This window comes from Diabrotica virgifera, chromosome 10 (assembly GCF_917563875.1).
Source record: "Diabrotica virgifera virgifera chromosome 10, PGI_DIABVI_V3a".
Taxonomy (NCBI): domain Eukaryota; kingdom Metazoa; phylum Arthropoda; class Insecta; order Coleoptera; family Chrysomelidae; genus Diabrotica; species Diabrotica virgifera.
In genome coordinates, this window is record NC_065452.1 from 70,930,961 (window position 1) to 70,944,496 (window position 13,536).

A 13,536-nucleotide genomic window follows, 5' to 3' on the forward strand; every position below is an offset into this window, starting at 1 on the left:
TAGTTTCTTCTTTGCTTGCTCCTTTAATGCCTTAATTCTTTTGCCTTCAATGCATAATCTGAAATAAACAATCCATGTTCAAAGTTCTAGAGTAATTAAGTACCTAAGTACCTTATTATAAAGACACGGCATGGCTAAAATCTGGTTTTTCCTGAAGTATTGTATCTAAAATAGCTGTAAAAATTCTTTCTGTTTGAATTAGAAAGTTAATCTTGTATGTATTTTATAGAATATAACCTAACATTTATGTAGGCAGAATCTAAAGGCGGAGATACATATCCGCGCCGCGAACTCCGCGCCGTGTGAGCGCCGCGCGTTCGTGGCGCGGTTAAAATTTTTCATTTTGACGAACCTTCCGCGATCCAGAGGAAACTTACGAACATTTAGTAATTGTAGATAATTAGTATTAAATGTGAGTGCCTGCATTGGATCCGTTTTTCTCCGATCAGATCAGATCCGATATCGGCCGACGTCGGGAGTAGCTTCTCCTATTCTCATCGAGAAGTGTTTGGTTTCATTCCGATTGGTTGCAAGTTGAGTTGCAAGTTGGTTGCAAGTTGGTTGCAAGTTGGTTGCGAGTTGGTTGCAAGTTGGTTGCAAGTTGATTGCAAGTTGGTTGCAAGTTGGTTGCAAGTTGGTTGTAAGTTGGTTGCAAGATAGTTGCAAGTTGGTTGCAAGCTAACATGTTTAAATATATTCAATGTCATCAACTCATTTTCATTTTCGACGGTAAACATCAATAAGTTTGATATTTCCTTCCGACCACTCCATTACTAACAAATATTCAACTCAGGCGCCCCAAAACCAACAAACCACTCGCAAACCCGTCCAAATACGTATTGCGAACCATCAAAGCATTTGTTGAAAAGCCGACAGAAGTTAGATCGTTGTGCGCCGTGTGCGAGCCGTTTGTGTGCCACTTGAAAACACGTACTAATCTAACAAATATGCTGCGCGCGAGCGGCTCTCACACCGAGCAGAGCGCATATATACCCACCTTAAGCTTAACATATGACACCGGACACCGTTGCCATATACTCATTTTGTTCACACACATAATCACATTAAATAAAGTTACATATTTAACAAATAGTTTTGAAAAAAGTAAAGTTTGGAAAAGCAAATAGTACAATATCTCTGTAAATACTGGATAGAAAAAGCTCAAAAGAGGCATTTTAAATCAAAGTTGTTACAAAATTGATTACAATTGTTACAAAAATGATAAATGGAGATAAACTATATAAATGTTTTTAAATCAAAGATAATTTAAATTGTTTTCATTAATGATTACTATTAATACATTAATTAAAATTTAAATTTTTTAGTAGATATTCAAAGTTAACTGAAACTGTTATAAAAAGGAAAATCAACTAATAAATCAAGATAAACTGTATAAAGTACTCGCTTCGGCGGTACATATACTAAAATTGGAACGATACAGAGAAGATTAGCATGGCCCCTGCGCAAGGATGACACGCAAAATCGTGAAGCGTTCCACATTTTTACACCTCAGCGTAGCATACCGAATATATCGAAATAGATACATATCGTGTAAAAAGTGGTGAAGTGTACCCGATGTGGTTTTTATACGATAAGAACCATTAATACTTTTTATCAGTAAGTGATTTAAAAACTTTATTGTACACAAACAGCTAATACAAATAATTTGCCGGCCATATAGGCCAGGCATTGAGTCTCATACAAAATTAAATTGTCAATGAACACCAAAAATTGACGTGTAGCTTATGTGTACATGAGCAGCACGGGAAATACCAATAAACCAACTGTTCCTTCCACAACAATGTCACAACAAGATTCAACAACCAGCAACAACCAAAAAATACCAAACAACAACACTTCTCCAATGTCATACGTAACAGCAGCAAAAACAAAACCGAAGGCAACCTATTCAAAAAAAGAGCAGGCAGTCATACTTCATGCCGACGACAGTCTCAAATTGCTTGATTATGTGAAAGCAATTGGTGATATTGTCGAACCCAGGAACATCTGCTTCGCCTCCAGAATCTCCAACAATAGGGTCTGTGTATATTTATCTAATCAAACTCTAGTAGATGAACTAGTAACATCTCATCCTACCATACAAATCGGCTCCTTAATTTTAAACATACGCAAACTCGTTTCTCCTACAAAAAGAATCTTATTATCCAATGTCCCCCCGTTTATACCGCATGAAATTATCGAAACCGCAGTTAAAAGTAAAGGTCTAAAAATAGCTTCTCCAATATCTTTTCTTAAGGCAGGCATCCCCGGGGAGGAATTCTCACATATCCTTAGCTTTAGAAGACAGGTTTATGTGTTCTCCCCCTCTGAAAATTTTGAGCTTCAAACCTCTCTTTTGATCCCTTTCGAAGATACTGAAAACCGTATTTTCCTTTCTACAGACAGAATGGAATGTTTTGTCTGTAAAAAATCAGGGCACGTTGCCTCAAATTGCACAAATCCACCAGAAAGTACTTCTCCCAGTCAGATAATTCCTTCATTTCTTTTAAGAGCAGAATCCACGTCAACTGAAAAAGATCAGAAAACAACACTCTACCGTTTACACCAACAGAAATATCTCCTTCAGTCGATAATACATTACTTACCTCCTCAAATGACAACCCCTCATTAGAACAACCAAGTCAACATGTGACAGATACACAGACACAGTATAAACGCACATACTCAGAACTTTCTTCTCCTAGCGACAGAACTAGCATAACTAAAGAAGCTACTCACACTGAACAAACTAGTACACACGACGGCTTTTCCAAACCTCAAACCAAGAAAAAACTTAAACGGTCAAGCTCTGACTCAACCCTATCCGAAATTACAAAAACAATCATACATGAACTTCATACGAAAAGTCCACAAATATTCATAATCCCAGCCGATAACATAATTGCTCTTCTTGAAAACTGTAACGGAAGTAGTGATCCATACGCAGAAGCATTAAAATTCACACCAGACATCAAATCACAAATGCTCTTGGCATTATACCAAATCTATCCCAACCTTAAAGAGAAATCAATCAAAAATAGGCTAACTCGTCTAATAAAAAAATTCAAAGACAAAACCGAACTATTAATGGATGATTCTATAAAATTACCCAATCTTGACCTCTCACAGGAAATAACAACTGATGATGAATACACGTCTGATGCATCTGAAAGCTCAAGGACATCTCAAAAATCTTCTTACTAACAAGTTCACAATTATTCAATGGAACTGCGATGGATTTTATCCTCGCCTCGAACATCTGCAATCCCTTATATCTGATCACTCTCCTGACTTTCTTTGTTTACAGGAAACCAATTTCACCACAGCTCACAATCCTTCTTTAAAAAATTTTGTTGGTTACAACTACATTAGAACCACTCATCTACGTGCGAGTGGCGGAACTTCCATCTTCATATCCAAAGAAATATATCACCAAGAACTCTCTTTAACTACTAATTTAGAGGCAATAGCAATAACCGCCTGGTGTCCTAATAAAATAGCCATTTGTAGTATATACATTCCTCCTTACTTTAACCTACAGAGCTCCGATCTATCCGATCTTATTCAACAACTTCCCGTTCCGTTCATCTTAGTTGGCGATTTCAATGCCCACAACACACTGTGGGGATCTGAACGAACATTCGGCCGAGGAAAAATTATCGAGCAAGTAATAAACAACACCAATATTAACCTTTTAAACTTGGGAAATTCTACATATTTTCATATACAATCCGGAACTTTTTCCTCCATAGACTTGAGTTTTTGTGATCCCAAAATCGCTCCTCTGCTCCACTGGAACACTCTTCAACATTTATATGGTAGTAATCACTTTCCCATTCTCATTTCCAATAGTTCACCTAAAACTAACTATGTTCGTGAAAAATGGAAAATTCCTCATGCAAACTGGGATTCTTTTAGTGAAACTCTCAGAGATTTAACGGATCAAATTACCTTTACAAACAATGTTGATGAGTCTGTAATGCAATTTACGGATTGCCTCATCGCTGCCGCAGACCAATGCATTGGTAAATATGTCATAAATTCCTCAAGGAAAACTGTTCCCTGGTGGAATGACTCCTGTAAATTAGCCACCAAAGAATGCAAAAAGGTCCTAAATAAGTATCGGAAGACCCGAAGAATTGAAGATCTCATTCACTTTAAAAAAATGCGCGCAAAATCAAAACGAATCCTAAAAGAGAGCAAAAAAGCATCGTGGGCTAAATTTGTAAGTTCTATTTCTACAGACTCTCCTCTCGCTCTAGTATGGGCGAAAATCAGGCAGATGAAGGGTGCAAATACAGCATATTCAATACCTGCAATAACTCATGAAGGCAATGTTGTTACAGACGATCAGCAAATAGGTAGCATACTTGCACAACACTTCTATGAGAAAACCAAATCCAACTCTTCCATTTCATACACAGACAATAACACACTTCTCGCTTCAAATCAGTCGAATCCAATCAATTTACCATTTACCGAACAAGAACTAAATATTGCCATCTCTTCTACAAAAAATTCAGCAGCCGGTCCTGATAACATTCCGTCAATTTTCCTTAAAAATCTCCACCAGGCCACGCTTTCTAAACTACTCGAACTTTACAATATGATATGGTGTAATCAAGTTTTTCCTGACCTTTGGCGACAATCAATCATAATACCCATTAAAAAAACTGATTGTTTATCTAACTCTCCCAACTCTTTCAGACCTATCTCTTTAACATGTACGCTCTGTAAACTATTAGAGAAAATGATAAACAGACGTCTGCTTTGGTACCTGGAGTGGCATAATCTTCTAGATTCTGCTCAGTCAGGCTTTAGAGCTAATAGAAGCACGATAGATAATTTGGTTCTTCTTCAATCAGAAATTTCTCAAGCCATAACACAAAAAAGCGATGTTGTCGCTGTAGCCTTGGATATACAGAGCGCCTTCGATACTGTACCCACAGCTTCCATCACTAAAAAACTTCAAGAGTTTAACCTCTCCGGAAATATTTTATCATTCATATGTAACTTTATATCTAACAGATCCTTTAAAGTTGCCACAAATGGAAAATCATCTGGATCACACACTCCTCAAAACGGTGTACCACAAGGCTCAGTCCTAAGTACTATCTTGTTTCTTCTCAGTATAAACGATATAGGCTCCTTCGTTTCTCCCCCGGTCAAATATGTGATATATGCGGACGACCTTATTATTTTTTGTCAAGGAAAAGTCACAGAAACTACATGTTCTTTACTTCAGAACGTATTAGATAGGATTTATAAGTGGTCAACAGAAATTGGTTTAAAATTTTCACCTTCCAAATCTAGAGTCATCAAATTTAGTAGAAGATACAGTTCCCATCCCCCTGCTATTTATCTAAACGGAGTTCTACTCAAACTTGTCGACCAACACAAACTATTAGGAGTTACTTTTGACACACGACTTACATGGAGACATCACATTCAAAACACCAAAAACAACTGTTTAAACAGAATGAACATTTTAAAAACTCTAGCCCACCACCAATGGGGGTCTGACGAAAATATCTTATTGAGAATTTATAGAGCCCTTATTCGCTCTAGATTAGATTATGGGTGCATACTCTACATGACCGCTTGCAATACTTATCTCAAATCTCTAAATTCAATACAGACGACCTCTTTACGTATATGTCTAGGTGCATTTCGATCTAGCCCCGCCGAAAGCATGTGCATTGAAGCGTTGGAACCTCCTCTTTTCATACGACGTCAGCTTTTACTTTCTTCTTATTTCACTAGAGTTTCCGCCAATCCAAAAAACCCAGTAATCAAAGTCATCAATCAAGTTCCTGAAAACAGAGAAAGATCTGTTTACCCTTTTTCACAATTAGCAAATCCATTGTTAGCAAGTATAGACCTAAATATAACCACCCCCATCAGGACCTCTAGTATTCCTCCATGGACCAAAAAGCTACCTGATTTCAACACTAGCCTAACCAGACACAAAAAAGAAGAAACTCATAGCCACCTTTTTAGAAAATTATTTCAAGAAGCAATAAACACCAAACACTACAATCAAGTTCTGTATACCGACGCCTCAAAAGACGACAAGAATACTGGCTGTGCTGTATGTACCGAAAACACAACCTTAGCCCTATACAGGTTACCGACCACTTGTAGTATCCACACTGCAGAATTATACGGAATCCTAAAAGCTATTGAAAGGATTTCTCCTGTTACGAAATCTCTAGCAATATGCACTGATTCTCTTTCTTCAATTCAGTCCATTGCCAATATATACTCATTAAATCCGATAGTTCAAAAAATTCAACATATCTGTCACCAACACCATAGCAGAGGAACATCAATAACCATTCTTTGGACCCCCTCACATGTGGGGATCAGTGGAAATGAGTCGGCAGATATCGCAGCAAGAAAAGCATGTAGTACTGACTTATGTCTGGAAAAAATTCAACTTCATCAAGATATAGCAGCAACCATAAAACAAAACACTACTAAATCTTGGCAAACTCATTGGAATGGCCAAAACACAAAACTTCATATAATCCAACCCACTGTCCACTCGTTTAAGATACCTACAATGACCAGGAGGGACAAACTCATCATTTGAAGACTCCGAATAGGACACACCCGCCTCACTCATGGATACCTGATGACTTCCGAAAATCCACCTGTTTGTGAACATTGTAACTCTCACCGGCTTACAGTGGAACACTTAATTGTTGAGTGTAGTTATTACAGCTCGTATAGACTAGCGCATAATATAAACGGTAACCTCAAGCAAATACTTAGTTCGCCAAATGTGTACAGTGCCCTAATAGACTTTTTAAAAGATTGCAAAATATATCATCGTATATAAAAAAAATATTGTAACATTGTTCGTTAAAAAAAATAATATTGTAACAACTGTATCTTTACGAAATAACTGTATTTATCTGATGTAAGTTACTGTATTTATATCAACACAGTAATACTCAAAACGCTTTTGTACCTGTGTCAATGGCCATAGCTGTCGAGACACGTTAATTTCAATAAAAAAAAAACTATAAATTTTGTTCAGACTATAAGTATATCTCTATATTTTAAACGTTCTTATCTACAATCTTATTATTCTTGTCTTCTTGTACATTATACCATTGATTGAAATTATACAAGAAATTAACAAATAAAACATGGCAACACTGCAGATGCCAAATAAATGAACGTTATTAGATCCATTCCTAACTAAACTGGTCTGGATTCGTAATTCCTAGGGACGTCCGTAATCCTACTTCGTGGGGACGTCCGATTAAGGTCCCATTACATTCTGACTTAGTGCAGTGGGACCTGAAGCAGACGTCATGGGGACGTCCGTAATCGTACTTCCTGGGGACGTCTGGATTTTTAATGCCTGGGGACGTCCGATTGAGGTCCCCGTACATTCGGACTTAATTGGGACCTGAAACGGACGTCCCCTCGGAACATCCTGTGCTATCTGGGTACTACTGTCTTGTGTCAAGGCCCCGTCTCACCATCAAATAATTGACAGTTATTTGATCAAACTTGACAGTTAGTGACACAAAGTGACAGTTAGTATGTATAGTTTGTGTCACTAGTCAAGTTTGACTGTCAAGTTTGATCAAATAACTGTCAATTATTTGATGGTGAGACGGGGCCTTCAGTAGCTCAATATTGATTAGAAAATAATTACATACTGAAAGTAAGTTACTATACCTCTTTTAAAATAGCTTAAGCTATGTTTTCGGTTTTAAATATACCATACTTAAATAACAGTAAACCTTGAATTATTTTATGTATGATTTTGATGTCAGCTAAAATGATAAAGAAAACTTTTAAATAAGAATATTAATAATAATTTTAAATAAAAAAATAAAACAAAAGGCAGTGAACTATGATTGTTAATATTTTATAGGCCCTTCTTCATTATCAGTTACGGTTGGGGTACTATTTACTTTATTTTTTAATGTCACAAATTTTCAATAACATTCAAATCTGGTGACTGGGCTGGTGTTTTAATGACATTTCAGCACTTATAAAGCAACCAAGTATGAACACGATAGAACAGATGTTTTGGATCAATGTCCTGATAAAACTGGTAATTATCATTGATACCTAATTTTAAAGTACGAGTACGAACACGATATAACATATCTTTTGAATTGATGTCCTGATGAAATTGGTAATTATCATTGATAAATAATTTTTGAGCACTAGCAGTGAGATGCTGTCTTAGCATATCCAAATACATGTATTGGCTCATATTACCGTCAATAAAATGTGTGTTACGTACTCCTGCAGACAACATACAGCCCCACATCATCACTCCACCTCCTACGTGCTTTCATTTTTTAAATTTTAGTTCTTCATTTTAATTTTCATTTCGGTAATGCTGAATAATGTGCTCTACTGTTTATGAACATTTATTTACCATTTTGGATAAACGTATCTTTGGCTATGTCCATTACTATGGCGAGTACTATATAATTAAATTTATTGAAGTTATACATCTCTAAGTGTGGGACACCGTGCCGATGACTGGATGGCCGCACGAAACGCGGTCCTGAACGGTTCCCTTGGGGAGCTGGCGACACCCCATTGTACGTAGCCTTACTGCCGCATGCGGGGCCCTGCGGTAGCCGACTTCTACTTCCCTAGCTACTCGTGGGACTGATATGTCTAAATCTACTACAAGTAAAAGAACCGGGGGCGACCCGCCCGGAAAAGCGGGAAGAGCAGACCAAGGCAAAACAGGTAGAGCGAGACTGAACTCACTCACTGATTTTTGTTACAGACTTGAGCCTTCGCAATTGATGGGGGCTAAACGCAAGTTTAGTACCTCGGATATTGAGGATAAGGTATATAAGAAGAGGGAGTGTCCGGAATATTTCATATTTACGGAATGCCTGATGATGCAGGAAAAACTGACTCGGAACCTCTGTGGTTAGTTACAGAGGTGCCAAACACTCATAAAGCAATTAAGGAAGCCGTACTCGCGTTACAGAAGAACACACATAATATGAAAAATGAGTCACTAAAAACATGGATAGACAAAAGGCGGTTTGAGGAAACCGATATAATGCTGATAGACGTGGACGTTCAGACCGATCCACATTCTGACTCTACCGCGCAGCTTATGAAGTGCGCAGTAACACAAACTACCCCCGAGAGGACGGTTTGCTCCTGTAGTGATAGACCTGTAACTCGGGAGTTTAGCACTCAAACAGAACCTTGGCACGGTTTCGGCGTCAAACAGTTTGTAAGTTCCCTTGACGAAATCATCACTTTTGATGATTGGAAGAGGGTAACAGAGCAAGATTGGGCAAACAGCATATATCAGAGAACCAAGATAGTAGTCGGAAATCCGGTAACTACGACTGATGAATATAACAAGGTTGTCTTCGTCGAACCGACGGATACAACAATGGAGGGGAGCATTCAAAGACTCTATAGGGATAGATTCCAGAGCTGGCAGATATCGAAAACGACTTTGACGTCCTAGAGAGCAGAACATCAGTAAGGTCTAAGGCATCGGCGGGATTGGTACGCAAGGTTATAAGAGTTAATCTTACATTGGACGAGCGGGTTCTCTGGGAGCGCCTGGAGCAGATCCGAGAGGAAGTTGGCCCGGAAGCGGTAGTTGCGCTGCACCACCTTAGTTTTATTACGGTGGTCGGGCTCCAGAAAATGTGTGAGGTGATATTCCGAAATACCAAGGTCACAATAAACATCTATACCACTGCAACGAGGAAGGACCGCCCCACATATGGTATGATTGTGTCCAAAAAAGACACATCATACAAATATTTATTAAGCTCGGTCAAAACGGCAGTTAAGACCACGGGAGCCACAGAGTCAATCAGGAGGCTGCGTAGTACCAAGGACGGTAAGCTCCTTATCACAATGGATAAGGACTAGGCCGCCCTAAAACACTAAAACAGATTAGAGACGCCCTGGCCAACAAAGATAGTGGGTTACGAACCCTTCAGCTTGGTGAAGAAAATAAGACGGTAACTGTCCATGTAAAAGGCATGTCGGAGGACACTAGTAAACAGGAGCTTAAAGAAGCACTCGAGGTTTACACTGGTCGATGGCAAGAACCGAATAGAATCAAAGAGATGAGGTCATTTAGGGGTAACACCCTAGCGGCCACAGTCATCCTCACCAAACAGGCGGCCCATTCTATTCTCCAGAGAGAGACAGTAAAGGTGGGCATCGTCCGATGCCAGGTTGAGAAACGTATCCGGGTCCCCAGGTGCAATAGATGCTGGGCCTTCGACCACGCTCGGGATGCGTGTACCGGCCCCGATAGGACCGGTACTTGCTATGGCTGCGGGGCAACCGGGCACGATACAGAGTCCTGTCGGGCTGCGGCAAGATGCGTCTTGTGCGATGAGGGGCACAGATGTGGCAGTATGGCCTGTCCTAAATTCAGAGATGTCCTGAGGATGACCAGACAGGCCGAAAAGCCAAAACTTAAAAACAAGATATCCCGATGCCGGGCAATAAATCTGAAATATCCGTAACTGATTATATGAAAACCGTCTCCCTCGCTGATATGCCCAATGTCGGAGTAGACGTGGAAATGGAACCTTCCACATCGTCGTCCAGCCCCACACACACCGCGACCCAGAATCAAGAACTGGGTGATGCTGCGGAAGTAGCACCGCCCTTGTCAGATATAGCCGGTCTAGTATAAAACAATACTCTCCACCGACAACTTCAACTTTAACCTTAAACTGAGACAAGGGTAATTCTCTGCAATGGCTTCGCTAGGAAAAAAAAAGACTTAAAATACTCCAGGTGAACATCGGGAGGGCCAAAATGGCACACCATATGATTTATACTAAAGCCCTCGAAATTGGAGCTGATTTACTGGTTGTCCCCGAGCCAAATAAAAACATGACTAAGAACCAAGGCTGGATTGCCGATCTGAAAGTTGATGTGGCCATATACCCCGTAAACAAGAACGTGTGCATCAGCAAAATTATAAAAAAGGAGGGTCATGTAATGATCAAAATAGATAACTTGGCAATCATCGCCTGCTATATCTCCCCTAACATAACTCGGGAGCGCTACCAACAACATGTCGAAAGCATCATACAAACGTCTCAACAATACAGACTTTATTGTGGCTGGCGATATAAACGCCAAATCGATCATATGGGGGTCTCCTAAAACGACAACAGAGGGGAGATGTGGAACGATTGGATACTTTCAGAAGACCTATGAGTGCTCAATAATGGCAAACCGACGTTTGTTAGAGGCGAAACACGAAGTCATATTGATGTTACCCTTGCAAGTAGAAATTATGCCAGGAAGTTGATGGGTTGGGATGTGTTGGAGGACAACCTCTACACGCACCATAGATACATCGTCTTCGAAACTGGAACTAAGGTCATGAAGATAGGAAGGAAAAGAATTACCTTCAACATAGAACGCTTTAAGACCGAAATAAGCAATCTACAAGAGGATGATACTACTGACTTTAAAAGTCTCCGACGGACCATTGTCAACGCACATACTTTTAGTAGAACGCGTGAGAATATTACGTACACAGTGCCATACTGGTGGAACGACGAGATTCAGTCTAAAAGAGCCGAATGTTTTAGGTGTAGACGAACAGCACAGAGGTATAGGACCCAGCAAAATATCGACGATTACAAGCGTTCTAAGAAAGAACTGGGCAGAGAAATCAAAAGGGCTAAGCGTAATTGTTGGCAAAACCTATGCACAGCGCTAGAAAATGATGTATGGGGAGAAGCATACAGAATCACAATAAAAACTTTGAGGTCAGAAACCCCGTACAGCCTCTGTTCACAAAAAAGGAATGAAATAGCGAACATACTTTTTCCCACAAAGCCCCGTCAAACATTCGCCCAAGTCAACATTACTGTTCAACCGACGACTTCTCGGCGGAGGAAATAGCAGTAGCAGCAAGTAATATAAAAGTAGGTAAAGCAGCTGGTCCAGATGGTGTACCTCCAGAAGCGATTAAGATCATCATAGAAAAATATCCTGAAATAATCAGGAGGATTTTCAACAATCTCCTCCATAGGCAAGAGTTCCCCGACCAGATTAAACAGGCCAGATTAACGCTTATTTTGAAACCGGGGAAAGACCCCGATATAGCCAACTCATACAGGCCAATCTGCCTGTTGGATTGCTTGGGAAAATTCTATGAATATCTAATAAAGAATCGTCTGGAGGAGGATCTGCAAAGAAACAGAAGTATCTCGGATAGACAGTACGGATTTAGAAGATCCAGATCCACAATAGATGCGGTAAAGGCAATAACTGACACGGTCAAAGAGACGAGGAAAAGATGGGCCGTTCTCGTGATGTTCGATGTGAAAAATGCATTTAATTCTGCCAATTGGGGTCACATCGTCAAAGCTCTGGAAAAGTCAAGAGTGTCAGAATATTTAGTAAATATAATTAAGAACTACCTTAATGAAAGGTATGTCCAGGTGGCGAAGCCTAAAGACCTGCAAACCACAGCAGGAGTACCGCAAGGATCCGTACTGGGACCAACATTATGGAATGTTCTGTATAACGGGGTTCTGGAAATTACCTATGGAAGTAAAGTCAAAGCTATTGCGCATGCAGATGATCTAGCGCTACTGATTCAGACTGAAATGAACTGGGACTTAGAAGACCTAGTGAATAAAAGTTGTAGGAAAGTATATGACTGGATGAGGGAACAAGATCTCGAATTGGCTACACATAAAACAGAAATTGTCATTTTAAAAAGCCCAAGAAAACGACCCAATCTAACTTTCATGGTAGGTAGTACAAGAATAGAGCCGACAAAGTGTACTAAATACTTGGGCATACACCTGGATACAGGTCTTAGATATACCAAACATCTTAGTAAAATAGTCCAGAAAGCAGAAGGAAGGACCACTGCATTATCAAACATCATGCCAAATATCGGCGGACCAAGCAGTCATAAAAGAAGAATGTACCTTCAGGTAGTGCATTCTACTCTTCTGTATGGTGCCCCCATATGGTACGAAGTTTTCACGTATGGCACAAACATGCTGGAAAAATCACAAAGAAAACCCCTCTTGAGACTAACAAGTGCGTACCGGACTACCTCGACAATTGCCCTTCAGGCCATATCAGGTACGCTCCCCATTCACCTCCTAGCCAAAGAAAGAATGCTATTATATGCAAATGATTACGGCCACTTGCCCCACATAAAGTCTGAGGTAAGAAGACAGATGTAACAAGAATGGCAAGGTGAATGGGAGGCACAAATCGAAAAGGCTCAATGGACCAAAAGGCTCATTCCAGATGTGGTGGCCTGGTCTGCATGTAAGTATATAAGATTAAATTACTATTTTACACAGTTCCTCACCGGCCATGGTTCCTTTAGATCGTATACCTACGTATGTTACCAAGAAGACAGTAGATGACCAATATTCAGAATGCAACGTCAGAGACGACGCTCTCTCTTTGAAAGAGAGAGATTTACTCTAGAAACAAGGTTAGGAGAAATCTCTATTGATAACGTTATGGAGAAATCTTTGCAAAGCAAAGATAACTTTA

At 39.7% G+C, this 13,536-nt stretch overlaps 1 non-coding gene across 1 annotated transcript; it reads left to right on the plus strand.

Annotated features, from left to right (window-relative positions):
* Positions 1-1,397: 1,397 nt before the first annotated feature.
* On the plus strand, positions 1,398-1,504 carry LOC126878751 (U6 spliceosomal RNA). Its single transcript, XR_007695765.1, has one exon. It is a non-coding gene; the product is annotated as a U6 spliceosomal RNA (small nuclear RNA).
* Positions 1,505-13,536: the final 12,032 nt, after the last annotated feature.